At 49.3% G+C, this 16825-nt stretch overlaps 2 protein-coding genes and 1 pseudogene across 3 annotated transcripts in view; 1 reads left to right on the forward strand and 2 right to left on the reverse strand.

The window, feature by feature from the left end:
- The window catches only part of BLK (BLK proto-oncogene, Src family tyrosine kinase), a 150482-nt gene that overhangs the window by 73613 nt on the left and 60044 nt on the right, over window positions 1-16825 (reverse strand). The window contains exon 1 of one of the 2 annotated variants that reach the window (XM_039531164.1): window positions 6398-6416. The exons of the other annotated variant lie outside the window; for it this stretch is intronic. The gene's annotated coding sequence lies outside the window, so the exon portion shown is untranslated. Of the gene's footprint in view, window positions 1-6397; window positions 6417-16825 lie in introns of those variants that run through there. 2 annotated transcript variants of the gene reach the window in all.
- Window positions 3791-6979, reverse strand: LOC120401194 (annotated as a pseudogene).
- FAM167A (family with sequence similarity 167 member A) overlaps window positions 15694-16825 on the forward strand; it is a 34558-nt gene continuing 33426 nt past the window's right edge. Inside the window, exon 1 of the mRNA XM_039531170.1 lies at window positions 15694-15908. The gene's annotated coding sequence lies outside the window, so the exon portion shown is untranslated. The remainder of the gene's footprint in view (window positions 15909-16825) is intronic.

Here is a 16825-nt window from a genome sequence, read left to right on the forward strand (position 1 = left end):
TTGTCCACATCTTTCCAGAAGTGTAGTGCCCAGAACTGGACACCATACTCCAGTTGAGGCCTTATCAGTGCTGAGTAGAGTGGAAGAATTATGTTTTGCGTTTTGCTTACGACACTCCTGCTAATACATCTTAAAAGGATGCTTGGGGGTTTTCTGCAACAGTGTTACGCTGTTGATGTGTGATCCACTATAACCCCCAGTTCCTTTTCTGCTGGTACCGTGAAAAAATTGGATGATTGTTATAAATTTAAGGCAGGCCAAGAGACACTGTTGCAAGTACCTAGTGAAAGCTTCTCTCCCAGTTTAGAAAATGTGGGGGACCCTAAGCTGAGGGGGGGAGTGGTTGAAACTCGTCCGAGACTCGGGCACTCAGGGGAATCTTAGTTGCTAGCCCTCCTGTGGATCTGAAAGGAGAACTGAGCGCAGTTCATTTGCGGAACCTTTCTGACAAACAGGGAATAGTTTAAAAAAAAAAAAAGGAGGGGGCAGGCAGGAGCTGCTGTTGCAAAATGTGAATTAGTGGATCAGTTAAACACTGGTTTGAACACTGGCCTGCTAAACTCAGGGTTGTAAGCTCAATCCTTGAGGGGGGCCACTTAGGGATCTGGGGCAAAAATCAGTACTTGGTCCTGCTAGTGAAGGCAGGGGGCTGGACTCAATGACCTTTCGAGGTCCCTTCCAGTTCTAGGAGATTGGTATATTTCCTATTATTATTAAAACTACAAGAGGAAAGATTGAGTGGGGGAAAGATGAGCTCCTAGAGTTTCTATTGGTCTTCTGGTGCAATGCTGTACTCTTAAATGGGGAACAGCAGACCAGCCTGAGACCCTTTCTGGTTAGCAATCAGGAGTTGTTTTCCTGACCTAACAGAGTCATAGGCTGTACTGCACTGGTCCAGCAGTCGGCTGAATCTGGGGCAAGCCAACCCTTTTAACAGCCGCCTCACCAGTTGCCAGTAGCAAACAGGGAAGAGGCACTACCGGCCATTGAGGAAATGTACCAGGAAGGCAAAATTCAGCCTTCAACCAGCCCTTGATTCTCACCCAGAGCTCTGGCCAAGAAAAGAGACGGCAGCTCCAGGTTTTGTGGGAGCTATAGAACATTAAATGAAGGCACCTAAATGATTATCGTCCATTACCATGAATAGATGATACCCTGGAGGCTGTAGTAGGTTTAAACTGGTTTTCCACACTGGGTCTTAAAGGTGGGTATTGGCAAGTGGAAGTGAAAAACCTGCTTTCACAACAGGCCCGGGCTTGGGGCAGTTTAAGATCTGTCTTCTGGCTTGTGCAATGCACCAGCCACGTTTGAGAGATGAATGGAGAGGGTCTGATATGCAGGGCCCCTCTCAGCCTGGCTGTTACGCCTCGATGATATCCTGGTGCATTTGCGAAACCATTTGTACAAATGGTCGGTGGTAAACTGAAGGTGGCCACTTTGAAACTGAGCCCAAAGCATTGTGAGGGGTTCCAAAAAGAGGTACCTTTCCGAGTACAAAATATAGCCCCGCACTCCTCGTGTGCAGGCACTAGCTACGGGCCTCTCGTATGGAGTTCTTGAAGAGGGACTTGGACTCTGGAGAAACCCTTCCATGAAAAGTGGGAAAAGTTCAGCGTTTTGCTAGGGAAGATGTGAGGATAGCCTCCGATGCCATGCAGAGACTCAAGGGTAGCCACGTGTACTGACCCTCCAAGCTGCATGCGACAATCCTCTGACATTTGAGAGCCGGGGCGTGTCTGCCGGGGCTTCAGCCCTGCTTCTGTTGGAGCCCCAAGCCACTGCAGGAGCCCCTGGTGGGGCTGAAGCTCCAAGACCCCCCTCCCCTTTGGGCAGTATCCGGAGGCAACATGGGGGGGGGGCACATGGGGTCATATCCCCCCCCCCCCAATTTTTGCCAGGGTTTGCTGGCCCTGCTCAGTCACATGGTGCTGCAGGGCCCCCTCCCTACATGACAGCTGCTGGAGCCTGAAAGCTGGGAGCTGCAGCCATGGGGAGAGGCAGCAGCAAACAGCGGGGAGCTGCAGGGACAGCCGCTGCTTTTGCTGCTGCCTCTCCACGTGGGGCTAACGCCGCGGCCACTCCCTGCAGCTCCCAGCTGTTTGCGGCTGCCTCTCCGTGCAGCGCTACTGTAACCCACACACCTCCTGGGTCAGGGCCGGCTCCAGGCACCAGCGAAGGAAGCAGGTGCTTGGGGCGGCCAATGGAAAGGGGTGGCACGTCTGGATCTTCGGCGGCAATTTGGCGGCAGGTCCCTCGGTCCTTCTTGGAGCAAAGGACCCGCTGCTGAATTGCGGCCGAAGAATGAAGCAGCGCGGTTGAGCTGCTGCCAAAGTGCCGCCGATCGCAGCTTTATCTTTTTTTTTTTTCCTCCCCACTTTGCTGCTTGGGGCAGCAAAAAGCTGGAGCCAGCCCTGTCTGCTCTCCAGCCTTAGCAGCCAGCTGGCTTTTAGCTCACGCGGTAGAGGCTCCTGCACTGAGGTCCCAGGTTCGATCCCACCGCTGTCTGTGGGTGTTACATTAACACCTGGGAGCTGCAGGAAGGGGCTGCTGAGGGCAAAGGAGGTGTGGCTGAGGGGGCATGACTCAAGCTATTGGGGGGGGAGGGACCTTTAAATTGTGGGGGCCCCACTCTCAGCAGGCACCAGTTGTCTCTGGCAGACACCCCCAGTCCCACCACCCTGCTGCTGGGCAGAAACCCAGAGCTCCTCCCACAAGTGGGGTGGTGGGGAGAACTCTGCAAGCTGCACTTTCTCTGTAAAAGAGCTACATGCAGCTCACGAGCTGCAGTTTGGCCACCCCCGCTCTATGAACCCTGAGTTCTCCATAAGGACCCAGGGGGATAGGATTTCAGCATGGCTGCCCCCCCGCCCCCGTCCAAATCTGAGAGTGTAACTGTGGACGCTGAGGCTGAGAAAGTTGTGACAGCAATGAGCCCTTCTCCCCGCCCCCATTTGAACAGAATGGGAAGTGTCTGGCTCAGCCAGCAAATTCCACAGAAACAATAGGCATTCCTCAGGGGCTGTCTGAAAGGGGCCCTTCTCTTGCAGATAAAACGAAACGGCAGAGACAAGCCTCAAAGATAATTGGGAGGGAATAAAATTATTTTGGGTTGGGCTTTTTTTCTAAGTCAATCGGTTGAATTTTATTTAAAACTGGGGAGTAGTTACAAACCTTACCAGTGACTGCACCATCTAGTGGCCCGTTTTACAACTAACAATACTCTCGTGCTATTAAAAAGCTTTCCAGCTAAAATCAGACATAGACTATTATAGGTCAGAGTACAGCATAGAAACACAATTGTGTTTTGTTTAAAATAACACCTGTAAAAAAAGTGAACAGCTTTGAGTATCAACCTCAGTCTTAACCCAGGAGCTTGCAGGAATTAGGATGTCTAGAAGCTTAGGATTGCTGAAATCTACCACTTGCTGACTGATACGTGGAATTAACTAAACTTTAAAGGAAACTCAGCTATCTCCTCGGATGATAATTGGCAACAGGAGGTATACAGAGTGGAGGTTGATGGAAAAGACAATACTTTTTTAAAACAATGCACACTAATGTATAAAGATCTGTACTTTTCTTCTTCTTCCGTGTTCTATTTTTCTGTGTTTCTCTTTTCTCCCAAACTTGTAACCATGTTTGGGGTGTATACAATGCTACATAATCCCCAAACACGGGGTCCTTTGCAGCATTACAGCCCCGCTCAGCATCTCAAGTCTTTGGTCTGTGAAAAATGTTGTCAAGGTCAGCTTTTGTGTGTTCTTATTTTCCATGCAAGTTTATTTGAAGACTAAAACTCTAGTTTTAATCTGTATTCTTTGTCTTGCAAAGTCCTGCTCACTAGTTCAAGTCTTTCTTTTAGTAAGCTGGCTTGTTCAGTGCTTTTGTATGCTTTGCATTCTTCAGGAAAAAGTGGGAAAGGAAAAGCGTCAAACCTCCACGCTACATTCCTAATTTTGGGCTGCCAGTTAACCTTCCAAAGATGATAGTAAGCTCTTCCAAGTCTGTTTTTATTAATAGCATATACAACACTTGCTGCAAGAAATGGACTTTGGATTTATCTAGTTCACTGAATTCAACTACAATTGTTCTCGGTGCATTAGCACCCAGGACCTTGAAGACCCATAGGGAGAGTGATTTTGTCTTTAGCAAGTGGGCCAAGAGAGAAACCAGGTTAAAGAAATTGGTAGCCAACAGGTTTCCCAAATCTTGGATTCTGTCCCACATATTGAACTGGAATGTCCTCTGAAATCTTCTATCATATTCACAAGACTTGTGAGCCTAATATGCATAAAAGGGGTTATATGTCTTCTCCTTTAGGCAGCAGTCTATGAGAACATGAACTGTCTCTCTTGCTGATCTTTAAGGCCAAGCTTCAAAAGTTTTCAAATGCATCCAACAAGTCCTCACTGCTCATCAAGACACCAAAAATATTTCTCCTGATGTCCGTGTTCATTCTCTGCTTACGAGCAAGCTCCAGTATCTTTGAACTCATCTTTCCTACAGGCAGTTTGTGCTGAGTCTTGCTGTTAGTAACACCAGTCATTGGTACTCCACTCTAGGATGACCCTACTATCCACTAACGGCCAACCCAGTCAGCACTGAGGGGAGATTCCAATGACACACAAAGTTGAGTTTCTCTTCCAGAACCACTATGGTGGACCCGTGTTCTCTGCAGCTTGCCCAGCTTCTCAACTGGCTCAGAGTCGTAACCTGGGATTTTCTGCATATCATTGTTTTTTAGTGCCAGCGTAGTAGTGTAAGCAGAGTCAGGATGAGCTCTACCCTGACATCTGGTGGTGAATTGTAGCGAGTTGTGGAAAAGAACTTCAGGGGCTGGTCTTATTTGCATAGGCACACCCACCCTGCCTAGCATGAGCCCACAGCTGCCCAAATGGTCACTCTGGCTGCTGTGGGATCCCCAGTTTCTCTGTTATTGGGGCAAGAAGAATAAAGTGTTGTTACTCTGATTATGTGAATCAAGGCCACTGGAACTGTTTTATGACAGAGGGACTCACCATCAACTAAGTAGCACTCATTAGACAAGGGACATGGGTTCCAAAACCCAGTGACTGGAGAGAGGTATCTATATTTGATGGTATAGGGTACCACTTTGAGGGTCTGAAATACCAATTGCACCTTCTTCTATCTCCACTGTTGAATAGCAGAGCTAATTTTTGATTCCTGTAAGAATCTAGTTACAGGCTGCTGTGCTGAATTCACTTTGGGATCATGGTGCACTAGCACTGGGGTTCCCCTACTACAAGCTGAAATCACTAAAGAGCTAAAATTCCTAAGAGCTGAGATCACTGAGTGCTGTGTTAACTAGTAGGGGAGCCTGAAGATATATTGCTAAGCAGATGGCAGAGTGGAGCAGTTTGTGGGACAGTTGGAGCAGCCCATGGGATGGCGAGTGAAGTGGGGCAGAGAGGAGCAGTTTGTGGGACGGCTGGTGCTGCTCACAGGATGGCTGGCGGAGTGGAGCGGCTCATCATGGAGGCTGCAGCAGAACCCCACAGAGTGGCGGGGCAGTTGGCCTCAGATCATGTAAGATGCCCCTTACCCCGCGTGCCCCTTTCCCCTTCCCCCATTTCCACCCAGTTTGGGGAGGGTGGTAAAACTCTGCAGATAAACTTTTGAACTCTGAGACAGCACTGACCAGGGACAGAGACTTTTGGGTTGTTGGACTTTTGGGTGATTTTTGGGTTGCTGGACTCAAGAGACTTTTGGGACTTTGGGGTGATCTTTTGGGTTGTTGGAGTTAAGACTCTGAGGGGGAAACGATACTGCCAAACTTACTTGGGGGTGAGTCTTTTGCTCCTGGTTTATGTTATGAATCCTGTTTGTGGTGTTTCCCCAACATAATGCTGCATTGTTTCCCTCCTTTATTAAAAGGATTTTGCTACACTCAGACTCCGTGCTTGCGAGAGGGGAAGTATTACCTCCTGGAGGCACTCGGGGGGTGATATGTAATTGTCCCAGGTCACTGGGTGGGGGCTGGAGCCGGTTTTGCATTGTGTTATTGAAATGGAATCCCTAGATACTGAACCTGGCCCTTGTTGCTGCCAACTCAGGTGGGCAGAAGGGTTATAGTAGTATAAAGTGAACCCTAGACTGGTCCTGAAATTTCTTCCCCACAGCATGTGCTTTGTTCCAGGCCAGCTCCTTCAGGGCCAAAGCATTATCTTTTCTCAAGGAAAAACTCACATTTTCCGGGAGGAGCAGAATCAGTTCAAAGCCCTGTTCTGTAAAACTGCTAATGAGCGACTTCAGAATATTAGAGATCAGCAGCAAATGCACTACGTGAAACTTTATACAGACGGCCAGTCAAGGCAAACAGGTTATCCCGCTCTTTCCTTTCAGCATCACTTTAATAGAATTAATCAAATTTCCTTACCACCGCTTCCAAAAAGTGAGCACCTGCCTCAGTTCCCACGGGATGATGAAGAATGCTGTCCCAAATGACACGCGCCATCATCCATCTATCCAGCAGGCATCATGACTGCAGTAACACAAGCATTCGTAAGAACATCTGTTAGCATTTATTCCTGTCCTTGCTACTGTTAGCCATGTATGTCTCTTCCAACTGTCCACTTATGGAGGCCAAATTTGGTTCACTCAACCTGCTAATTAGACCTTTCACTGTTTTCTTCAGTCTTCCCAGTTCTTCCTTCTTCTTTTCATCCACTGTCTCATCAGCTGTTCTCACTGGAGGGGGAACACACTTTGGAGCCCTATGGCGAAAGCTCGTCTCCTCTCTGGAGGTCTTGGCTTTATTGGGTTTATTTATGCCACCAACCTCTGGGGACATGGAAAGATTTCTGCTTCCTTTCCTCTCATGCTCCCAGGTCCTTTCCACCTCTGCCTCCTCTGAGGTTTCTAAAGTGTCTTCTATCCTCACCTCCTCATCCCTGTCTAACTTCCCCTCCTCACCTGCCTCCTCCCCATCTAGCTCCGCCCCCCCATCTAGTGACTCCATATTGATATCCTCCTTATCATCTTCTTCCCCTCATTCAGATCTAGGTGCCCCTCATCTGCATCCTTTTCCTCTTTGGCTCTAGATCCTCCTTGCTGCTCTCCTCACAGAGGCTGGAGAGGGTGGTCTCGGGCCCCAGGGCTTCCAGCATATAGCCCAGCCCATTCGGCGTGAAGCTGTGCAGCATGGAGGAGATGCACCCGTCTTCCTGCACTTGCTGAGCTCCAGATGCCGCTCCGGCTGCTGGATCCCCTTCTCCACGCTGGCCTGTTTCTGTACAGAGGCCGGGCAGAGGCACCGGGTCCCTGTTGGAAGAGCTGCTTAACTTTCTCCTGGGAAAGTTGCCGGTGCTGGTCTCCAGGGGTGATGAGGCCAGAACTGCAGCAGAGCAGGGGCATCTCCCTGGGCCCCATCCGGGCCCTCTGGCTACTCACCCCGGCTAGCCCCTGCCTTGCCCAGCTCCTGGTGGTGCAGGCAGCACTGGCAGCTCCACTTGAGCCTGCACTTTTCCTTCCTCAGCTCGCGGTGGCTCTTCCTGCCCCAGTCCCCTGTGGGCTGGGCTCCCAGCTCCCCAGGGGAGGAGGAGGGTGGCTCCCAGCCACCTGCATGAACTCCTGCACCACCAGCCACAGCTTCTGCAGCTGCCTGCTCCCAACGCGGCCTCCCCGGACTCCTGCTGCCCGCATCATGCTCCCCACAATGGGGCCACAGTAACGCAGCACACTACCTGGGCGCCACCATCTTGGGTTGGTGATGTGGAGACATCTGGGCAGTTGTAAAGTTATTTCTATAGGGGATGGGTTACTGAGTGTCACCATTTTCAGGCCTCCTCTGGATGATGAATGAAGCTGAGGTGAGCGAGTGTTTTTATGGGCTGGGTTAAAACCCCATTAGATTCAGAGGTGAGAACTTGCCCTTCAGTTAACATTCCTGCAAACATAAGCCCCACCTAAAACAAAAGCTGTGTGCGAACTGGCCCAGGAGCGTCTGGGCTGCGTCCTGTCGTGTTTTGGGTGTGGGAGCCTGAGCAAACCCACCTACTGAGGTGACAGACAAGAACAGAGAGAGGCAGTGGAAAAGCAGGAGCCTGTTACCATAAAGAGCTTGGCCGGATCTACACTAGACACTTACTTTGGTATAACTACGTCGCTCAGAGGTGTGAAAAATCCACACCCCAGAGCAACGCAGTTATACCGACCTTAACTCCTCGTGTAGAGAGAGGGAGAGCTTCTCCTGCTGATACAGCTACTGCCTAAGCCAATGGGCGAGTTCTCCCCCGTCGGCTTAGAGCATCTTCATCAGAGCGCTACAGCAGTGCAGTTGTATTGGTGCAGCTGTGCGGATGCAGCGTTTGTAGTGTTGACCTGCCCTGTGTCTATGCTGCAGTGAACTGGCCCAGAAGTGCAAACTCAACCTTATCTAGAAGCCAGTGTTACATGAATGCACTGAAATAGACCCATTGCTGGTCCATATGAAAGTCGCTCCTGTACAGATGTTCTTATCCCATTACCACAGGATATCACAATTTGTAATGGATTTATTCTCACAGCACCCCTGTGAGGTAGTAGGACAGTGCTCTCATCTCCATCTTGCAGATGGGGAATCAAGGCACAGAAAGATGGGGTGACTTCTTCAAGGGAGTCTGTAGTAGAGCAGGGACTCGAACCCAGGCCAGTGCTCAAGCCACTGGCCCATACTTCCTCCTACCCCTGAACTTTGGACTTAAGAGGTATTCAGGTGGGGTAACTCTCAGCGCCTCCTGACTACAATGGGAGCTGAGGGCACTCAGCTTCTCATAGGAGGGACCCCTCCAGGATTAGTCCGGCTGGGCCTGTGGCTCATGAGGCGATCGCCTTGCAGATCCTCTAACACAACCGTCAGGGCCTCTCTGTCAGGAAATGAACCGGCACATGCTCAGGGATAGCAATAGCCGGGCATTGCCCAAGTGTATTGCAGCACAGTGAGGTGCATTGTGGGAAACTTACACCTTCTTCCGGAGCATCAGCTGTAAGCACAGATTTGTGATAATTAATAAAAGTGTGTCCTTGAACTGTACTTTTTATTCTAAGATTTCCAAGCGCTGAGTAAGTACAATTGTCTCCGTGTGACAGATGGGGAAAGTAGGAATGGAGTAGGTGAGTGACTTGTCCACACCCACACAACAAGACAGATGAGGGAAACTCTGTGGGTGAAGCAAGTTTGATCGTCAGGTGACCTCATTGTTATCCTACAAAAAATAACCCACTAAGCCCCCTTTCTGGCCTATCACTGCAGGCGTGTTAACGGACCACTTCACCTTGAAAGGGCCCTTAGAATATGTACTAACTGCTTTTGATAAACTATCTGTTCCACCTTGTATTTAGCTGTGACACTCTGAGTACCTCTCCTAGTGTGGACACGATAAATCGCTGAACTCCAGCAGTCGAGAGGCTGAAGCAAAGTTGATGGGGGAGCCGCAGCCGTCGATCCAGTGCCGCGAGGACGCAAGGTAAGGAATTTTAATTCGATCTAAGATATGTCGACTTCAGCTACGCTATTCTCGTAGCTGAAGTTGCGTATCTTAGATCGATGCAGGCCCCAGACCTGGAGAAGAGCTTTTATGTAGGTTGTGAACCTCTCTCAGAAGTTGGTGAGAGGTTCCCCCTAGAGGTGGTAGCTAGGTTGGCAGAATAATTCTTCCCTCACCTTAGGGCATAGGCGTCGACTTCCCCACTTTCCCCTGGGTGCTCGACACTCCCACTCCACCCCTTCCCCAAAGTCCCAGCCCCAACTCCACCCCCTCCCTGCCCCATTCCAACTACTTCTCCAAATCCCCACCCAGGCCCCGCCTCTTCCCCGAGCGTGCCACATTCCCGCTCCCCCACTCCCTCCTGGAGCATGCTAATGCTGCCAAACAGCTGTTTGGAGGCAGCCAGGCAGGAAGCGCTGGGAGGTAGGCAGAGGAGCAGGTACGTGGTGTGCTCAGGGGAGGAGGAGGAGGAGAAGGTGGGGTGGGGTGGGGGGTGAGGGGAGCTTGGCTGCCAGTGGGTGCAGAGTACCCACTAATTTTTCCCCGTGGGTGCTCCAGCCCCAGAGCACCCACGGAGTTGGCGCCTATGCCTTAGGGCCATCTACACGGGGGTTAGGTCAGCTTAACTACACACGTGAATTTTCCCCACCCCTGAGCGACACTGGATCAACCTAACTTTTTAGCATAGACCTGACCTAGGTGTGTATCGACATGCCAGGAGGGGAGTGCCAATGTCGCATAGGCCCAGCCCACTCCTCCTTTTGCACATTCACACCGGACTAGACATAATTTGGCACCCAGTCCATTGTTCGGAGATGCATTCTGCAGGGCAAGTGCTCCATAAAAGCAGTGACTGACGGATAAATAAGCATCAAGATTGGGCCATCAATGGTTCTTTTTTGTACTAAAGCGATGTAGTTACTGATGTAAGGCCTGCTCCCAAGCCCATTGAAGTCAATTCCTGTGTATTCCTGGCAACTTTGAATGTGCCGAGTTGAAATCAGTTACACAAATATGAATAGAATATGAACAGGGGGTCAGCGCCGGCTCCGTTATTGTGGTAATGCAGTTCTCCAGCCTTTGTTTGTGTGTGTATTGATTTTATTGTGCAAGTAAATGACTCATTTATTTGCTGGTTAGAACAGAATTTCTTATTAATGTTTAAACTCAGCTGCATGCCATTCTAATATTCAGGGGTCTGGGTGCTTTTCTTATGTAACTTGCAGGTCTTCCTGCTGGGCCCGCCTGTCTGGAACTCAGTGTGGGACTGAGCCTAAATGTGCATTTTGTAATTATAATTTTATACTGTTGCCGCGAAGGGCAACACCCGCATGGAAGTGTAGGAATGATTATATTTTACACCTGATCAGAGGATCTCAAAGCACTTTACAAACAGTCCTGAATTTATCCTCGCAGCGCCCTTGTGAAGCAAAGTATCGTCAGCCTCCTGTCACAGAGGGGGAAACTGAGGCACGGAGCATGGGAGGGAGCAATAATCAGACAATCTTGTGCCTATATGGGGTGGGCTGGGGTCCTAATTTGTACCCATGCCCTTTATCCAGACTCACGCCCTGCTCCCCCCAGGAATATAACCCTAATCTCCCCATGCTGTTCCACAGGCTGTGATCACTACAGCTTCCCGGCTCACACCTTTACTACAGTATAGTGTTAGTTACAGGGCATGGCTTTTAGCTCAAGTTAATTATTGTCAACTGACTTGGCGAACACATTGGTGAGTAGGGCCTGGCCCCTCCCCAGTTGTTTAGTCCAGGTCACACGTGTTTGGGAAGCCAAAAACCTGGAAAAAATTGGTGCAAGTCCAGGCTAACGACTCCAAAGGTGTTAGCTAAATTGAATTAACCAGCATCCAATTCACTTGGGTTCAGAGAAACTTTAGTGTAAACAAAGCAATGCAGGATAGAAAGAACTGGCCTCGCTTTGCATGACTCCACCTCCCCACCTCACTCTCATTTTGCTCCGCCTACCCCTCTGTTTGCTCATTACAACCCTTCCTGTACAGTTGGAAAGGGATGTCTTCCTTTCCCACTCTGGCCCTTGGGCCTTGTTGGATGCTACTCTGTGCTTGGAGCAGCCTGTGGAGGGAAGCCAGTGTGGCCTAGTGGCTGGGCTTCTGGAGGGTTGGGTTCAATTTCCTGCTTTGCTAGGTAATCTTGGGCAAATCCCTTCCTGGCGTTTGCCTCAGTTACCCCAACTGTAAAAGGAGGATAATGGTACTGACCTCGTTTGTGAAGTGCATTGAGATCTGCAGATATAAAGTGCTCTACAAAGCCTAGTATTATTATTATTTATTATGTATACCAGGGCTTAGTATTTCCTTCCAATCCCTTCTTAAAGGGTATTTTCCCATGAAGTCTGCAATTGAGGATCTGCTGCTAGCAGGCGTGCTCCCAAGCACCTGCCTTTGAACCTTCGCCCCATGTCAGATCTGCCCAGGTTAGACTCTGGGGTGGGAAGCATGTCTCTTCGTGTTTTATGCATCTGTAAAATGCCAGGGACACTTATGATGCTCTCTATTCACCGATATACAATAAGCATGGCTGTATTAACAGAGAGCATAATGGCATTAGAAGACCAGAGTTGAAATCCCGGCCCTGGGGAAGTCAATAGGAATTTTGCCGGTGGGGCCAGGATTTCACCCCTGGGGTCTAATCCTGGTTCAGATATTTACTTGCTGTGTGATGCTGGGTCAATCACTTAATCCCTCTGTGCCTCAGTTTCCCCATCTGTCAAGTGGAGGTGTTAACTTCCTCACAGCAATGTTGGGAGACTACATTCATTTGTGTTTGCAAAGTGTTTTGGGATCCTCAGGTGGGAAGCACCACAGATGTTAACAAAAAATGGAGGTCAATGGCTCCATTACCAGAGTGCCTGTTGCATTTAACCTCACATCGTGCTGATGAGGGAGGGAAGCACTGTTCTCCCTATTTTACAGGTGGCAAACAGAGAGACTTTGCCTTGTCAAACGGGAAGCCTGCAGCCAAGCAGGGCAGTGAAAGCACGTCTCAGGAGTCCCAGGCCAGCACCCTAACTGCTGGACCATCCTTCCTTTCCATGGCAATTGTCAAAACAGTCTCCTGATGAAGAACAACAAAAAAGTCTCATAAGAAATTTCTCCCCAGTAATTTAAGACTGAGATTTTCAAAGGTGCCTAGAGCTGTGCATTTAAATCTCCTACGCAGCTCTGAAAATCTCCACCTGCACGGTGCAGATGGCATACACCTGCTGATACCCTATGTGCAGCCAGCTTGGGTTCCACGCAACCGATCAATCTAGAGCACCTGGTCCGAGAAACGGCAGACAGCAACTCTGCATGACTCCATTTGACGTCATGTGGATCGGCAAACCCACAATAAGCCAGTCCAGTATGATGGACCTAGCAACCAAGTTTTCAGTGTGTTGGCTTGAGAAAGCCCTTGATAAGTGCTAGGCAATGATGCATTGACAGGGACATTGCTGGAAGATGAAGCCCACCAATGGCAATGCACGGGAGCCAGAGACCAAGAAATCTAATACGATGGTGGACAGGCAAGCAGATCGGGTCAAATAAGTGGTGTGATTACTGAGCGGCGGGGTGGGAAAGGGATGGGAGAAACACAGTTTTATTTTCAAACACAAACTCCAGATCACATATTTTTTATGCATCCAAATTATGTGATTTTTTTCGCATTAGTTAATATAAATAATAATCTAAACCCCTCCCTCCTGGCACCTGACTATACATAGAAACATGGTTCATTTCAGGGGGCTCAGATAACTCATAAACCAGAATGAAGTCTTAAATCACTAACTCAGATCAGACACACACCTTGGGGAGAAGCCATCTTTAACACTGTAATGGACTGGCTGATGAATTCGCAACACTGCCCTCTACTGGATGGAATCCAAATTCCTCAAGAGTAAGAGCAGGGCAAACTCCGTGCAGCAAATAATTAACTTGATAAGTTTTCCTCTCCCGCCCCCACTTATTTGCAAATTATCCACAAATGAACTTTGATTTTTTTTCAGATGTGTTTGTTATCTGGACTGAAAATCACTTTATGTGAATATTTCTGCCCCGTGGGCTGTTTGCGAGCTGTTAGCTTCATCAATGCCTTGGACATTTATGGTGTATGATTAGTCGGGCACGTATTATTATCACCATTATTGTTATTTATTATTATCGTGGGATTGCCCCAGTCATAAGCAGGACCTCCTTGTGTTAGGTGCTGTATAAACATAGAACAAGGAGACATTCCGTAAATGGCCTAGATGCTTTGGACAATCCCATCCTTAGGCTGTGATTTTCAAAGGAGGCTCCCCACTCCCTTTAAAAATTCCAGGTGTAATCCATCGACTGTAAAGAACTGGCTAATGTGTTCAATGCCACAGCTTTTTCTTGATTGGGATCAGCACTGCTCAGCTGTGTGTCATAGGCCCTGCTCTGCTAACAGCTACAGGAGAGTCTCCTTTTACATACGGGCCTGTCCTGTGGGAGCAGGAGGAGCTGAGTTCTTGCTGCGGTGTGTGTGCCATGTGACTGGCCCTGGTGTGCAGCAGAGAGAGGAGGGCAAAGAAATGTAGAGTGGGAGACATTTTCCCCCCTGACCTATACAAAGGGGGAGGTCATGCATTTCTCTCACAAAAGCTTAAGAGCAGTATGTGAAAGTGGGGATGGGGAATGAAAGGGTTTAACCCTTCAGAGCACTAGCAACTTCCAAACTGCCAGACAGACAAATGCTGAATGCTCAATGTGTTTTAAAGAGACAAGGCGGGGGAGGCAATATCTTTTATTGGTGAGAGAAATGAGCTTTCGAGCTTACACCGCGCTCATGCTGGAGAGCTCGTCTCTCTCCCCAACAGGAGTCGGCCCAATAAAAGATTTGACTTCCCCCACCTGGTCTCTCTAATATCCTGGGACCGACACGGCGACCACAACACTGCAAACCACAGTGTGTTTTAAAGTCAGGCACAGATACTTAGATACTAAGGTGAAAAGTGCTTTACAAGTCTCCAAAGGGTTAAACTTTAACATTGCTAGAAAGGGATTAAATTCAGCCCGACACCTGGCAGCCACTGCTCTTTACTCACTTAAGCACAGTGTTTAAATCCATCCCAAGGCATAGGGCTTTGGTGAATCTGGGCTGAGCTAGCTTCTGGCCATCCAGGATCTCTTTCAGTCTCTGAGGCTATGATTACACTTAAAGTACTACGGCGGCAGGGCTGCGGCTGCACCGCTGTGCAGACGTTCTCTACAGTGACGGGCGGGGTTCTCCCGTCAGCATCGTCAAGCCACCTCCCTGAGAGGCGGTAAGAGTTCTTCCATCAACCTACACAGGGGTCGGCACAGCGATGTCTCCTGGGGGGTGGATTTTTCACACCCTGGAGAGATGTAGCTGTGCCAATGTAAGCTTCCATTGTGGACCAGCCCTGAGATTTGAAGGCATCTGAGCACCTTTCCAGTAAGAAATGTTTAAACACAAGGGGGGGGGGGGGGGTTGTTGCTAGAAAAGCACATAACACTGTTTCACTGGCTAGTGTAGCCAGGGCCAGACGGTATCATACATCTTATAAGAGAAACATGTTTTCACTCGTGTACCTCTCTATCTCCCCACCTAGTCGTTCAGAGCTCAGCCCTACTCAGGAGGTGCTCAGTAGCTCTCAGGATCTGGATCTGAACAAAGGGCTTTCAAAGCTCCTCCCACAGGCCCCCATGACTGCTCTGTGGCCTCTGTGCAAGGAGCCTGGTCTGGGAACCAATAAGCAAAAGCAAAATATTCAAACCACCGCTGGTAATTGTCCCAAATAGGAATATCCTGGGGTGGCTCTGGAGTTGTTTCATGCCAGGGAGTCTTCATGCAAGAGCCACTGGCACATTTTGAAATACCTTGGACTCCTGTTGTTTTTATTACATCTGGTTTATTACATCTCAGGCATCTGGGCTTGCCATCCTCAACAAGTGCCAGCAACCCAGCTGCTTTGTCAGCTACATTGACTTCGCGTCTCATGCACCCGGCCCTCCTTTGCTCCTTACCCAAACGAGCTGAACCTGGGGGTGTTTAGGACCCAGCCCAGCTGCTGCTCCCTTTCAGGTCTCTTCGGGGTTATTCCTTGGTGGGAGGTAAGGTCCAGGGCTCAGTGGTGTGAATGAGAGGGAGACAGAAAATCTGGACTGAAAAGCTCCAACTGGAATAGCTCGCCTGTATCCAGGCAACAGGCCTGACGCAACCACCGAAAAAAAAGCCCTTAAAACACACACACATAGACACAGAGAGATTTCAGCAGCAAGCCAGAGACAAGAGCAAGACAGAAACCTGATGGAACCACTGACTGAGCTTTGCAAACCCCAAGTTGCAAACCAGAAGCTGAAGGAGTGACAGAGCAAAAAAATATGTCTCTGGCATAGTAATTGTCACTCAGCCCCCGGTAAGTTTGATTCCTTTATTTACTTCTTAACATGGGTTGTAGTAAACCGTAGTTTCACCCAGACGGTGGAGCAACGTGCTAAATAAAAGATGCACTAGCAGGAGGATTGACTCGATGGCCTAACAGGTCTTTTTTTTTGTCCCTGGTAATATGGACAATGGTCAGATATTGGTATCTGAGCCTGTGAAGTGGGTGGAGGTAGAGTGGAGAGCCCATTGGTGGGAGCTGTCCATGCTAACCCGGCATAGTTCAGGAACGGGCATTATCCTGTGTGCTCCAGAGGGGCATTCCCCCTCCCCCGGAATGCACACTTTTTGTGGCTTGCCAAAATCCATTCAGGGACTACACCCTGTGCAGCGCTGTTGATTTGAATGGGCTTGTGGCAGGGTCAGAGCAGAATTTGGCCCTGAGTGGCTGCTGCATCCCCCCCAAAAACCCATCAAGGACATTCAGTTAGACTCCCAGCTAGCCTGTACAGAACAGATTCCCTGCTCGGTTCCATGGCTGTAAGCGGGATCTGGGTGGTGGGTAACTTGGCCAAAGTCAATAGAAAATCCCTAGACTGACGCCGGTGGAACTGAGCAGAGTCTGGTCCACGTAAGGGAAAATCATCTGCAGCTCAAAGCCCCGACACAGTGCAAGTGAATGTTGGGGTGCTAGGTGTAGGCATGATGGGCTGCACTGGGGGAGGTGTTTTCAGGTTTAGCTATTGTCATTCCGTCAGACACGGTGCTAGATCCTCAACTGGAGCAAATCAGCTCCACCAGAACTCTACCGATCTACATCAGCTGAGGAGATGGCCCATAGGGGCTATTCTAACACTGGGAAAAAATCCAGAACTCTTGCAAAGCCTTTTACACTGGCTGGGGGTTTCTTTAATAATAGCACAGCAGAACACCGCCAGTCCACGCGCCGTA

This window comes from Mauremys reevesii, linkage group 3, assembly GCF_016161935.1.
Source record: "Mauremys reevesii isolate NIE-2019 linkage group 3, ASM1616193v1, whole genome shotgun sequence".
In the NCBI taxonomy this organism is placed as follows: domain Eukaryota; kingdom Metazoa; phylum Chordata; order Testudines; family Geoemydidae; genus Mauremys; species Mauremys reevesii.